The sequence below is a fragment of the Rutidosis leptorrhynchoides genome, chromosome 7 (genome assembly GCF_046630445.1).
Source record: "Rutidosis leptorrhynchoides isolate AG116_Rl617_1_P2 chromosome 7, CSIRO_AGI_Rlap_v1, whole genome shotgun sequence".
Lineage (NCBI taxonomy): Eukaryota > Viridiplantae > Streptophyta > Magnoliopsida > Asterales > Asteraceae > Rutidosis > Rutidosis leptorrhynchoides.
Window position 1 is genome coordinate 119340507 of NC_092339.1, and position 16087 is coordinate 119356593.

A 16087-nucleotide genomic window follows, 5' to 3' on the forward strand; every position below is an offset into this window, starting at 1 on the left:
GTATATGTGTTTAAATGTTTTAAAATTTTAATTTGATGTATACGAGATATATATATACTTGAGAATGTATGTATGCATGTATAAGTATATGCATGGGTTTTGATGGTGTTAAGTCGAGTGAGGCTTTATGATGAAGTTTAGATGTATATAGGAAGCGAGAACGAAGTGTACAAGTCGCGTAAATCGATAGTTGGTTTAAAGTTGTCGAAATTGGTCAGTTATAGCATGTTTTCGCGCCGCAGAGAGGAAGTGTCACGCCGCGTGTGATGCCCCGTACAAAATCAACGTGTACGGATCATCAACAACAGGATCATTACAAGGTCAAACACTATATGCTGTTTTAAAATAAGTTTGCATTCATAAAACGGAGTGACGTCTTAACCGACATTAAAAGTTTTACAACGAAAGCATGCTTCTATGAATATAAGCAATTAATAATAGTACGTGACCCAATGGTCATTACGAATACATTGTTCAAAAGTAATAAAGTTTGTGAATGCAAGATAAACGTTTCATGCGAAGACATCTCTAACACAAGCAGCGGGTGTCTACAGCAAGACTACAACAGCGGAAGCAAACAAACCTCTTAAGGACCTGAGAAAAACATGCTTAAAAACGTCAACACAAAGGTTGGTGAGCTATAGTTTAAGTATAACAGTAATGTAAGGTAGGCCACGAGATTTCAGTATTTCAAAACAGTATGAAAAGTATATGTATAACCGTGGGCACTTGGTAACTAACTTAACGTAAATAACACCCCCTAAAAGTATACTTGGCGAGTGTGTAAGTTTACAAAGTATTAAACAACCGTTAAATGCTAGCACTACTAGCCCGAGTGGGGATGTCAAACCCTATGTATCCATATCTAAGATTTGCGTTCACTGGTTCAAAGACCAATGACTAAACGTTACCGAGCTAAGGGGAAAGTTTATGCCATTGTATAACCCACACATATATAAAGTTTAAGTACTCGTGCCTAGTATGTAAAACATAAAATGCGCATGTATTCTCAGTTCCCAAAATAGTTAAAGTAAAAAGGGATGCTATAACTCACAGTGGAAAGTAGTAAAAGTCGATACGCGGGAATAGTAAGCAAGTGGTTGGTCTGAAAGGTCCTCAACCTAAGTCAAAAGTTACTAAGTCAGTAAATCGTTCCCAAAGGTTTAAAATTATGTAAATTAGGTCTTAAGTATCATCATCATTCATCATTAATCAAAAAGTGTAAAGTAAGTTTCAATCAAGAATAGAGTTTGAAATAAAGGCTAATTCGTTCAGTCGCCACAACCTCTATACAAACTAAAATGAGGTGAGACCAGTGGTCATGGCTCTGTATATGAGTTCCCTAGAGGCTGACCAATTTCCAGAACCAAACTCGTCTTTGTTTGACCGTGGCGACGGTTTAAGTGCGAGTAGGTCAGAAATTTCAGCACAACGTTAAAAGGGTGTAGTGACTTTCGGATGGCCATAAATCCTAAACCGTAACTCGGATTAAGATGAGGTCTAAACATAAAATCATCTACTCGAACCGAAATAGCTGGAAATCAGCTTTTACAGTAGCCCAGGTTACTGCTCAGATCCAGAAAACAGTAGGTAAGGTGCTCCGGTGGGTTCTTGGTGCTTGATGCTCATCGCGGTTCTCATCCTTGATGCGTATAGCTTCAAGTGTACAACTCGTTGATGTGTTTGCATCATCTTAACCAAGTTTTGACCATCATAACACTAGTGTAAGTCTAAGATATGTAGCACAACTCAATTAAGGGTTGTAAGTAGTTTGATGAACCAAAGTTACATCAAGATCTTAGATCCGACACATACATGAGTTCTAATAGTAATATTAAGCTACAAACTTGAAAGTAAACTAAATAAACAAGATCTTAAGTTGTAGAACTTAGATCTTAGCTAGATCTTAAATATCCTAGACTAGAAAGTCTAGATCTAGTGTTCTTAAGTTAGATCCTAAGTTATAGAACTTGGATCTTCACTTTAATTAAACCATAAGTTATGAAACTTAGATTTTCAACTTGTAAAATGTATATAAGCTTATAAGCTCTTGTTTACCACAAATTTGGAAGACCATAAGCTATAGAAACTTAGATCCAACACATGTGTATGAAGTTATAACTAGAAAGTTATACTTCCATGTTCTTGAACTTATAAAGTTAACTTTAGTTTCAAGAAATATGAGATCAAGCCTAACTAGTAATACTTGACCAAATTAACAACATCATAACTTTAAAGTACTTACAAAATAAAGAAATAAACTAAAGTTACAAGTATTATGTTCATGTTTGTTTCATACTTAAGAAGATTCAAGTCAAGCTTGGATCTTAAGAATTTAAGTCTACAAATCATGAACACAAGTATGATGATAAAGTTTATGAACTTTAAATCTTATAACATTTAAGTGTAGAACCATAAACTAACAAGTTTAGATTCTTGTTCTTGGTTCTTCATCAAACAAAGATGAAAATAACCAAGATTATATGAAGATACAAGTTATATAACTTGATCTTTAACAACAACAAACAACAATAAACTACAAACTAGTAAGAATGATGATGAAGATTTCGGTTTTAAGGAAGAAAAAAGAAAGGAAATAAAGTCTTGTTACTTACAAGGTTTGAGAGAAAAAGAGAGAAAAGAAAGTGTGAATATGTTGTGTGTGTAAAATGAGATAGAATACAAGCAAATAGGTAATAAAAAAAAAGTTTGAACTCCCTCACACACCACCTAAGGCCGACGGTTTCAAGGAGCTCAAAGGGGAAAGTCAAGTGCTCACTTTCATGCATGGGGAGTGAAATGTCCCGTTCTTATTGATTAAAAACGTTCCATATTAATTGATTTCGTTGCGAGGTTTTGACCTCTATATGAGACGTTTTTCAAAGGCTGCATTCATTTTTAAAACAAACCATAACCTTTAGTTCATAAATAAAGGTTTAAAAGCTTTACGTAGATTATCAAATAATGATAATCTAAAATATCCTGTTTACACACGACCATTACATAATGGTTTACAATACAAATATGTTACATCGAAATCAGTTTCTTGAATGCAGTTTTTACACAATATGATACAAACATGGACTCCAAATCTTGTCCTTATTTTAGTATGCAACAGCGGAAGCTCTTAATATTCACCTGAGAATAAACATGCTTTAAACGTCAACAAAAATGTTGGTGAGTTATAGGTTTAACCTATATATATCAAATCGTAACAATAGACCACAAGATTTCATATTTCAATACTCATCCCATACATAGAGATAAAAATCATTCATATGGTGAACACCTGGTAACCGACATTAACAAGATGCATATATAAGAATATCCCCATCATTCCGGGACACCCTTCGGATATGATATAAATTTCGAAGTACTAAAGCATCCGGTACTTTGGATGGGGTTTGTTAAGCCCAATAGATCTATCTTTAGGATTCGCGTCAATTAGGGTGTCTGTTCCCTAATTCTTAGATTACCAGACTTAATAAGAAGGGGCATATTCGATTTCGATAATTCAACCATAGAATGTAGTTTCACGTACTTGTGTCTATTTTGTAAATCATTTATAAAACCTGCATGTATTCTCATCCCAAAAATATTAGATTTTAAAAGTGGGACTATAACTCACTTTCACAGATTTTTACTTCGTCGGGAAGTAAGACTTGGCCACTGGTTGATTCACGAACCTATAACAATATATACATATATATCAAAGTATGTTTAAAATATATTTACAACACTTTTAATATATTTTGATGTTTTAAGTTTATTAAGTCAGCTGTCCTCGTTAGTAACCTACAACTAGTTGTCCACAGTTAGATGTACAGAAATAAATCGATAAATATTATCTTGAATCAATCCACGACCCAGTGTATACGTATCTCAGTATTGATCACAACTCAAACTATATATATTTTGGAATCAACCTCAACCCTGTATAGCTAACTCCAACATTCACATATAGAGTGTCTATGGTTGTTCCGAAATATATATAGATGTGTCGAAATGATAGGTCGAAACATTGTATACGTGTCTATGGTATCTCAAGATTACATAATATACAATACAAGTTGATTAAGTTATGGTTGGAATAGATTTGTTACCAATTTTCACGTAGCTAAAATGAGAAAAATTATCCAATCTTGTTTTACCCATAACTTCTTCATTTTAAATCCGTTTTGAGTGAATCAAATTGCTATGGTTTCATATTGAACTCTATTTTATGAATCTAAACAGAAAAGTATAGGTTTATAGTCGGAAAAATAAGTTACAAGTCATTTTTGTAAAGGTAGTCATTTCAGTCGAAAGAACGACGTCTAGATGACCATTTTAGAAAACATACTTCCACTTTGAGTTTAACCATAATTTTTGGATATAGTTTCATGTTCATAATAAAAATCATTTTCTCAGAATAACAACTTTTAAATCAAAGTTTATCATAGTTTTTAATTAACTAACCCAAAACAGCCCGCGGTGTTACTACGACGGCGTAAATCCGGTTTTACGGTGTTTTTCGTGTTTCCAGGTTTTAAATCATTAAGTTAGCATATCATATAGATATAGAACATGTGTTTAGTTGATTTTAAAAGTCAAGTTAGAAGGATTAACTTTTGTTTGCGAACAAGTTTAGAATTAACTAAACTATGTTCTAGTGATTACAAGTTTAAACCTTCGAATAAGATAGCTTTATATGTATGAATCGAATGATGTTATGAACATCATTACTACCTTAAGTTCCTTGGATGAACCTACTGGAAAAGAGAAAAATGGATCTAGCTTCAATGGATCCTTGGATGGCTCAAAGTTCTTGAAGCAAAATCATGACACGAAAACAAGTTCAAGTAAGATCATCACTTGAAATAAGATTGTTATAGTTATAGAAATTGAACCAAAGTTTGAATATGATTATTACCTTGTATTAGAATGATAACCTACTGTAAGAAATAAAGATTTCTTGAGGTTGGATGATCACCTTACAAGATTGGAAGTGAGCTAGCAAACTTGAAAGTATTCTTGATTTTATGAAACTAGAACTTTTGGAATTTATGAAGAACACTTAGAACTTGAAGATAGAACTTGAGAGAGTTCAATTAGATGAATAAAATTGAAGAATGAAAGTGTTTGTAGGTGTTTTTGGTCGTTGGTGTATGGATTAGATATAAAGGATATGTAATTTTGTTTTCATGTAAATAAGTCATGAATGATTACTCATATTTTTGTAATCTTATGAGATATTTCATGCTAGTTGCCAAATGATGGTTCCCACATGTGTTAGGTGACTCACATGGGCTGCTAATAGCTGATCATTGGAGTGTATATACCAATAGTACATACATCTAAAAGCTGTGTATTGTACGAGTACGAATACGGGTGCATACGAGTAGAATTGTTGATGAAACTGAACGAGAATGTAATTGTAAGCATTTTTGTTAAGTAGAAGTATTTTGATAAGTGTATTGAAGTCTTTCAAAAGTGTATAAATACATATTAAAACACTACATGTATATACATTTTAACTGAGTCGTTAAGTCATCGTTAGTCGTTACATGTAAGTGTTGTTTTGAAACCTTTAGGTTAACGATCTTGTTAAATGTTGTTAACCCAATGTTTATAATAACAAAAGAGATTTTAAATTATTATATTATCATGATATTATGATGTACGAATATCTCTTAATATGATATATATACATTAAATGTCGTTACAACGATAAACGTTACATGTATGTCTCGTTTCAAAATCATTAAGTTAGTAGTCTTGTTTTTACATATGTAGTTCATTGTTAATATAATTAATGATATGTTTACTTATCATAATATCATGTTAACTATATATATAACCATATATATGTCATCATATAGTTTTTTACAAGTTTTAACGTTCGTGAATCACCGGTCAACTTGGGTGGTCAATTGTCTATATGAAACCTATTTCAATTAATCAAGTCTTAACAAGTTTGATTGCTTAACATGTTGGAAACATTTAATCATGTAAACATCAATCTCAATTAATATATATAAACATGGAAAAGTTCGGGTCACTACAGTACCTACCCGTTAAATAAATTTCGTCCCGAAATTTTAAGCTGTTGAAGGTGTTGACGAATCTTCTGGAAATAGATGCGGGTATTTCTTCTTCATCTGATCTTCACGCTCCCAGGTGAACTCGGGTCCTCTACGAGCATTCCATCGAACCTTAACAATTGGTATCTTGTTTTGCTTAAGTCTTTTAACCTCACGATCCATTATTTCGACGGGTTCTTCGATGAATTGGAGTTTTTCATTGATTTGGATTTCATCTAACGGAATAGTGAGATCTTCTTTAGCAAAACATTTCTTCAAATTCGAGACGTGGAAAGTGTTATGTACAGCCGCGAGTTGTTGAGGTAACTCAAGTCGGTAAGCTACTGGTCCGACACGATCAATAATCTTGAATGGTCCAATATACCTTGGATTTAATTTCCCTCGTTTACCAAATCGAACAACGCCTTTCCAAGGTGAAACTTTAAGCATGACCATCTCTCCAATTTCAAATTCTATATCTTTTCTTTTAATGTCAGCGTAGCTCTTTTGTCGACTTTGGGCGGTTTTCAACCGTTGTTGAATTTGGATGATCTTCTCGGTAGTTTCTTGTATAATCTCCGGACCCGTAATCTGTCTATCCCCCACCTCACTCCAACAAATCGGAGACCTGCACTTTCTACCATAAAGTGCTTCAAACGGCGCCATCTCAATGCTTGAATGGTAGCTGTTGTTGTAGGAAAATTCTGCTAACGGTAGATGTCGATCCCAACTGTTTCCGAAATCAATAACACATGCTCGTAGCATGTCTTCAAGCGTTTGTATCGTCCTTTCGCTCTGCCCATCAGTTTGTGGATGATAGGCAGTACTCATGTCTAGACGAGTTCCTAATGCTTGCTGTAATGTCTGCCAGAATCTTGAAATAAATCTGCCATCCCTATCAGAGATAATAGAGATTGGTATTCCATGTCTGGAGACGACTTCCTTCAAATACAGTCGTGCTAATTTCTCCATCTTGTCATCTTCTCTTATTGGTAGGAAGTGTGCTGATTTGATGAGACGATCAACTATTACCCAAATAGTATCAAAATCACTTGCAGTCCTTGGCAATTTAGTGATGAAATCCATGGTAATGTTTTCCCATTTCCATTCTGGGATTTCGGGTTGTTGAAGTAGACCTGATGGTTTCTGATGCTCAGCTTTGACCTTAGAACACGTCAAACATTCTCCTACGTATTTAGCAACATCGGCTTTCATACCCGGCCACCAAAAATGTTTCTTGAGATCCTTGTACATCTTCCCCGTTCCAGGATGTATTGGTTTTATGAGCTTCTCTAAGTACCATTTCTCTCATATCTCCAAATCTTGGTACCCAAATCCTTTCAGCCCTATACCGGGTTCCGTCTTCCCGAATATTAAGATGTTTCTCCGATCCTTTGGGTATTTCATCCTTTAAATTTCCCCCTTTTAAAACTCCTTGTTGCGCCTCCTTTATTTGAGTAGTAAGGTTATTATGAATCATTATATTCATAGATTTTACTCGAATGGGTTCTCTGTCCTTCCTGCTCAAGGCATCGGCTACCACATTTGCCTTCCCCGGGTGGTAACGAATCTCAAAGTCGTAATCATTCAACAATTCAATCCACCTACGCTGCCTCATATTCAGTTGTTTCTGATTAAATATGTGTTGAAGACTTTTGTGGTCGGTATATATAATACTTTTGACCCCATATAAGTAGTGCCTCCAAGTCTTTAATGCAAAAACAACCGCGCCTAATTCCAAATCATGCGTCGTATAATTTTGCTCGTGAATCTTCAATTGTCTAGACGCATAAGCAATCACCTTCGTTCGTTGCATTAATACACAACCGAGACCTTGCTTTGATGCGTCACAATAAATCACAAAATCATCATTCCCTTCAGGCAATGACAATATAGGTGCCGTAGTTAGCTTTTTCTTCAATAACTGAAACGCTTTCTCTTGTTCATCCTTCCATTCAAATTTCTTCCCTTTATGCGTTAATGCAGTCAAGGGTTTTGCTATTCTGGAAAAGTCTTGGATGAACCTTCTGTAGTAACCAGCTAGTCCTAAAAACTGGCGTATGTGTTTCGGAGTTTTCGGGGCTTCCCACTTTTCAACAGTTTCTATCTTTGCCGGATCCACCTTAATACCTTCTTTGTTCACTATGTGACCGAGGAATTGAACTTCTTCCAACCAAAATGCACACTTTGAAAACTTAGCGTACAATTCTTCCTTCCTCAATACTTCTAACACCTTTCTCAAATGTTCACCGTGTTCTTGGTCATTCTTTGAGTAAATAAGTATGTCATCAATGAAAACAATGACAAACTTGTCAAGGTATGGTCCACACACTCGGTTCATAAGGTCCATGAACACAGCTGGTGCATTAGTTAAACCAAACGGCATGACCATAAACTCGTAATGACCGTAACGTGTTCTGAAAGCAGTCTTTGGAATATCATCTTCTTTCACCCGCATTTGATGATACCCGGAACGTAAGTCAATCTTTGAATAAACAGACGAGCCTTGTAGTTGATCAAATAAGTCGTCGATTCTCGGTAGTGGGTAGCGGTTCTTGATGGTAAGTTTGTTCAACTCTCGGTAGTCGATACACAACCTGAATGTACCATCTTTCTTCTTGACAAACAAAACAGGAGCTCCCCACGGTGATGTGCTTGGTCGAATGAAACCACGCTCTAAAAGTTCTTGTAATTGGCTTTGCAGTTCTTTCATCTCGCTGGGTGCGAGTCTGTAAGGAGCACGAGCTATTGGTGCAGCTCCTGGTACAAGATCTATTTGAAATTCAACGGATCGCTGTGGGGGTAATCCCGGTTATTCTTTCGGAAATACATCGGGAAATTCTTTTGCAATGGGAACATCATTGATGCTCTTTTCTTTAGTTTGTACTTTCTCGACGTGTGCTAGAACAGCATAGCAACCTTTTCTTATTAGTTTTTGTGCCTTCAAATTACTAATAAGATGTAGCTTCGTGTTGCCCTTTTCTCCGTACACCATTAAGGGTTTTCCTTTTTCTCGTATAATGCGAATTGCATTTTTGTAACAAACGATCTCTGCTTTCACTTCTTTCAACCAGTCCATACCGATTATCACATCAAAACTCCCTAACTCTACTGGTATCAAATCAATCTTAAATGTTTCGCTAACCAGTTTAATTTCTCGATTCCGACATATATTATCTGCTGAAATTAATTTACCATTTGCTAATTCGAGTAAAAATTTACTATCCAAAGGCGTCAATGGACAACTTAATTTAGCACAAAAATCTCTACTCATATAGCTTCTATCTGCACCCGAATCAAATAAAACGTAAGCAGATTTATTGTCAATAAGAAACGTACCCGTAACAAGCTCCGGGTCTTCCTGTGCCTCTACCGCATTAATATTGAAAACTCTTCCACGGCCTTGTCCATTCGTGTTCTCCTGGTTCGGGTAATTTCTAATAATGTGGCCTGGTTTTCCACATTTATAACAAACTACATTGGCATAACTTGCTCCGACACTACTTGCTCCGCCATTACTCGTTCCGACACCATTTGTTCCTTTCGTTCTATTAACCCCTGGTCCGTAGACCTCACACTTCGCCGCGCTATGACCATTTCTTTTACACTTGTTGCAAAATTTGGTGCAGAACCCCGAGTGATTCTTTTCACACCTTTGGCATAGTTGCTTCTGATTGTTGTTGTTGTTGCGGTTATTATTGTTGTTGAGATGATTGTTGTAGTTGCTGTTGTTGTTGTTGTTGTTGTTGTTGTTGTTGTTGTTGGGCCGTTTGTTGTAGTTGCGATTGATGTTGCGATTGTTGGGATAATTGTTGCGATTATTGTTGTAATTGCTGTTGTTGTTGTATTGGTGATTCTTATCACCGTTTTCCTCCCACTTTCTTTTGACTTGCTTCACATTGGCCTCTTCAGCAGTCTGTTCTTTAATTCTTTCTTCAATCTGGTTCACTAGTTTGTGAGCCATTCTACATGCCTGTTGTATGGAGGCGGGCTCGTGTGAACTTATATCTTCTTGGATTCTTTCCGGTAATCCTTTCACAAACGCGTCGATCTTCTCTTCCTCATCTTCGAATGCTCCCGGACACAATAGGCACAATTCTGTGAATCGTCTTTCGTACGTGGTAATATCAAATCCTTGGGTTCGTAACCCTCTAAGTTCTGTCTTGAGCTTATTGACCTCGGTTCTGGGACGGTACTTCTCGTTCATCAAGTGCTTGAATGCTGACCACGGTAGTGCGTACGCATCATCTTGTCCCACTTGCTCTAGATAGGTATTCCACCATGTTAACGCAGAACCTGTAAAGGTATGCGTAGCGTACTTCACTTTGTCCTCTTCAGTACACTTACTTATGGCAAACACCGATTCAACCTTCTCGGTCCACCGTTTCAATCCGATCGGTCCTTCGGTTCCATCAAATTCCAAAGGTTTGCAGGCAGTGAATTCTTTGTAGGTGCATCCTACACGATTTCCTGTACTGCTAGATCCAAGGTTATTGTTGGTATGTAGCGCAGCCTGTACTGCGGCTATGTTTGAAGCTAGAAAAGTACGGAATTCCTCTTCATTCATATTCACGGTGTGTCGAGTAGTCGGTGCCATTTCCTTCAAAATAGTTAAATGGAACAAGTTAATCATACAGAATATTAAGAGTAGTTAATAGTATTTCGTAGCATAATATGAACTCATTTATAAAAGCTTTTTCTTCATATTAGCGTTTTATAAGTTTAAATTCGGGTAGTACCTACCCGTTAAGTTCATACTTAGTAGCTAATATACAATTCAACTACTACAATTCTATATGAAAAACTGATTATAATAATATTTCGCGTTCAAACTTTTACACAATATTTTACAAACTTACAATACCGCTTATTTTACATATAGCATGAAATATAGCACACAATAAATTTGATACAAGATGGTTGTGAAGATAATTCTAGCTAGTACACAAGTCGTTCAGCAAAGGCAATAAAGACACGTAATTCATACGTCCAGAAACAAGTCTTGCATTCTGGTTTTACTAGGATTACTTCCCATCCTTGGTCTTGTGGAACATAACCTTTATGGCCGTTGATAAGACAGCGTGTTGTAACGTCGTCAAAGGGACGAGGGTTACGTAATGACCAACAGTCTCGTAATAACCTAAAAACCTCATTTCTTACCCCAATTACCGACTCCGTCACTTGAGGGAACGTTTTGTTTAATAGTTGTAGCCCGATGTTCTTATTCTCACTTTGGTGAGAAGCGAACATTACTAACCCGTAAGCATAACATGCTTCTTTATGTTGCATGTTAGCTGCTTTTTCTAAATCACGAAGTCCTATATTTGGATATACTGAGTCAAAATAATTTCTTAACCCGTTGCGTAAAATAGCATTTGGGTTCCCCGTAATATATGCGTCAAAGTAAACACATCGTAACTTATGGATTTCCCAATGTGATATCCCCCATCTTCCGAACGAAAGCCTTTTATAAACCAAATCATTCTTGGAACGTTCTTCGAATGTCTTACAAACTGATCTCGCCTTAAATAGTTGTGCCGAGGAATTCTGACCGACTCTAGACAAGATTTCATCAATCATGTCTCCGGGTAGGTCTCTTAAAATATTGGGTTGTCTATCCATTTTGTGTTTTTATACTGTAAAATAGACAAGAGTTAGATTCATAAAAAAATACTTATTAATACAAGCAATTTTTACATATATCATAAAGCATAAGCACACTATATTACATATATTACACCACACGAATACAACTATCTTATTCCGACTCGCTTGTTTCTTCTTCTTTGGTTTTGGTTCGTTTTCCCAAGTTTCTAGGGATATATGATGTTCCCCTAATACGAGCCGTTATTTTCCACATTGGTTTAGAAAAACCTGGTGGTTTAGAGGTTCCCGGGTCATTGTTACAACTTAAGGACTTCGGGGGTTGACGATACATATAAAGTTCATCGGGGTTGGAATTAGATTTCTCTATTTTTATGCCCTTTCCCTTATTATTTTCTTTTGCCTTTTTAAATTCAGTTGGGGTAATTTCTATAACATCATCGGAATTCTCGTCGGAATCCGATTCATCGGAGAATTGGTAGTCCTCCCAATATTTTGCTTCCTTAGCGGAAACACCATTGACCATAATTAACCTTGGTCGGTTGGTTGAGGATTTTCTTTTACTTAACCGTTTTATTATTTCCCCCACCGGTTCTATTTCTTCATCCGGTTCCGATTCTTCTTCCGGTTCCGATTCTTCTTCTGGTTCCGACTCTTCTTCCGGTTCCTCTTCGGGAACTTGTGAATCAGTCCACGAATCATTCCAATTTACATTTGACTCTTCATTATTATTAGGTGAGTCAATGGGACTTGTTCTAGAGGTAGACATCTATCACATAATATCAAACGCGTTAAGAGATTAATATATCACATAATATTCACATGTTAAAAATATATAGTTTCCAACAAAATTTGTTAAGCAATCATTTTTCAAGTAAACACGGTCGAAGTCCAGACTCACTAATGCATCCTAACAAACTCGATAAGACACACTAATGCAAAATTCTGGTTCTCTAAGACCAACGCTCGGATACCAACTGAAATGTCCCGTTCTTATTGATTAAAAACGTTCCATATTAATTGATTTCGTTGCGAGGTTTTGACCTCTATATGAGACGTTTTTCAAAGGCTGCATTCATTTTTAAAACAAACCATAACCTTTAGTTCATAAATAAAGGTTTAAAAGCTTTACGTAGATTATCAAATAATGATAATCTAAAATATCCTGTTTACACACGACCATTACATAATGGTTTACAATACAAATATGTTACATCGAAATCAGTTTCTTGAATGCAGTTTTTACACAATATGATACAAACATGGACTCCAAATCTTGTCCTTATTTTAGTATGCAACAGCGGAAGCTCTTAATATTCACCTGAGAATAAACATGCTTTAAACGTCAACAAAAATGTTGGTGAGTTATAGGTTTAACCTATATATATCAAATCGTAACAATAGACCACAAGATTTCATATTTCAATACTCATCCCATACATAGAGATAAAAATCATTCATATGGTGAACACCTGGTAACCGACATTAACAAGATGCATATATAAGAATATCCCCATCATTCCGGGACACCCTTCGGATATGATATAAATTTCGAAGTACTAAAGCATCCGGTACTTTGGATGGGGTTTGTTAAGCCCAATAGATCTATCTTTAGGATTCGCGTCAATTAGGGTGTCTGTTCCCTAATTCTTAGATTACCAGACTTAATAAGAAGGGGCATATTCGATTTCGATAATTCAACCATAGAATGTAGTTTCACGTACTTGTGTCTATTTTGTAAATCATTTATAAAACCTGCATGTATTCTCATCCCAAAAATATTAGATTTTAAAAGTGGGACTATAACTCACTTTCACAGATTTTTACTTCGTCGGGAAGTAAGACTTGGCCACTGGTTGATTCACGAACCTATAACAATATATACATATATATCAAAGTATGTTTAAAATATATTTACAACACTTTTAATATATTTTGATGTTTTAAGTTTATTAAGTCAGCTGTCCTCGTTAGTAACCTACAACTAGTTGTCCACAGTTAGATGTACAGAAATAAATCGATAAATATTATCTTGAATCAATCCACGACCCAGTGTATACGTATCTCAGTATTGATCACAACTCAAACTATATATATTTTGGAATCAACCTCAACCCTGTATAGCTAACTCCAACATTCACATATAGAGTGTCTATGGTTGTTCCGAAATATATATAGATGTGTCGAAATGATAGGTCGAAACATTGTATACGTGTCTATGGTATCTCAAGATTACATAATATACAATACAAGTTGATTAAGTTATGGTTGGAATAGATTTGTTACCAATTTTCACGTAGCTAAAATGAGAAAAATTATCCAATCTTGTTTTACCCATAACTTCTTCATTTTAAATCCGTTTTGAGTGAATCAAATTGCTATGGTTTCATATTGAACTCTATTTTATGAATCTAAACAGAAAAGTATAGGTTTATAGTCGGAAAAATAAGTTACAAGTCATTTTTGTAAAGGTAGTCATTTCAGTCGAAAGAACGACGTCTAGATGACCATTTTAGAAAACATACTTCCACTTTGAGTTTAACCATAATTTTTGGATATAGTTTCATGTTCATAATAAAAATCATTTTCTCAGAATAACAACTTTTAAATCAAAGTTTATCATAGTTTTTAATTAACTAACCCAAAACAGCCCGCGGTGTTACTACGACGGCGTAAATCCGGTTTTACGGTGTTTTTCGTGTTTCCAGGTTTTAAATCATTAAGTTAGCATATCATATAGATATAGAACATGTGTTTAGTTGATTTTAAAAGTCAGGTTAGAAGGATTAACTTTTGTTTGCGAACAAGTTTAGAATTAACTAAACTATGTTCTAGTGATTACAAGTTTAAACCTTCGAATAAGATAGCTTTATATGTATGAATCGAATGATGTTATGAACATCATTACTACCTTAAGTTCCTTGGATGAACCTACTGGAAAAGAGAAAAATGGATCTAGCTTCAATGGATCCTTGGATGGCTCAAAGTTCTTGAAGCAAAATCATGACACGAAAACAAGTTCAAGTAAGATCATCACTTGAAATAAGATTGTTATAGTTATAGAAATTGAACCAAAGTTTGAATATGATTATTACCTTGTATTAGAATGATAACCTACTGTAAGAAATAAAGATTTCTTGAGGTTGGATGATCACCTTACAAGATTGGAAGTGAGCTAGCAAACTTGAAAGTATTCTTGATTTTATGAAACTAGAACTTTTGGAATTTATGAAGAACACTTAGAACTTGAAGATAGAACTTGAGAGAGTTCAATTAGATGAATAAAATTGAAGAATGAAAGTGTTTGTAGGTGTTTTTGGTCGTTGGTGTATGGATTAGATATAAAGGATATGTAATTTTGTTTTCATGTAAATAAGTCATGAATGATTACTCATATTTTTGTAATCTTATGAGATATTTCATGCTAGTTGCCAAATGATGGTTCCCACATGTGTTAGGTGACTCACATGGGCTGCTAATAGCTGATCATTGGAGTGTATATACCAATAGTACATACATCTAAAAGCTGTGTATTGTACGAGTACGAATACGGGTGCATACGAGTAGAATTGTTGATGAAACTGAACGAGAATGTAATTGTAAGCATTTTTGTTAAGTAGAAGTATTTTGATAAGTGTATTGAAGTCTTTCAAAAGTGTATAAATACATATTAAAACACTACATGTATATACATTTTAACTGAGTCGTTAAGTCATCGTTAGTCGTTACATGTAAGTGTTGTTTTGAAACCTTTAGGTTAACGATCTTGTTAAATGTTGTTAACCCAATGTTTATAATAACAAAAGAGATTTTAAATTATTATATTATCATGATATTATGATGTACGAATATCTCTTAATATGATATATATACATTAAATGTCGTTACAACGATAAACGTTACATGTATGTCTCGTTTCAAAATCATTAAGTTAGTAGTCTTGTTTTTACATATGTAGTTCATTGTTAATATAATTAATGATATGTTTACTTATCATAATATCATGTTAACTATATATATAACCATATATATGTCATCATATAGTTTTTTACAAGTTTTAACGTTCGTGAATCACCGGTCAACTTGGGTGGTCAATTGTCTATATGAAACCTATTTCAATTAATCAAGTCTTAACAAGTTTGATTGCTTAACATGTTGGAAACATTTAATCATGTAAACATCAATCTCAATTAATATATATAAACATGGAAAAGTTCGGGTCACTACAGGGAGAAGGTGAAAGCTCAAAATAGATTAAAGTTAGATATATGGGGAAGAGTTTTAGCATGCTTGCACATTTTGTCTTCTAACTAAGCTAATTAATCCTTGCTTTTCCTTAATGATTCATTAGCTTAAAAGATGGGCTTACTAGTTCATACAGTGTGTAGGGTGGGCTTCCAAGTCCATATAATAAAAGCCCA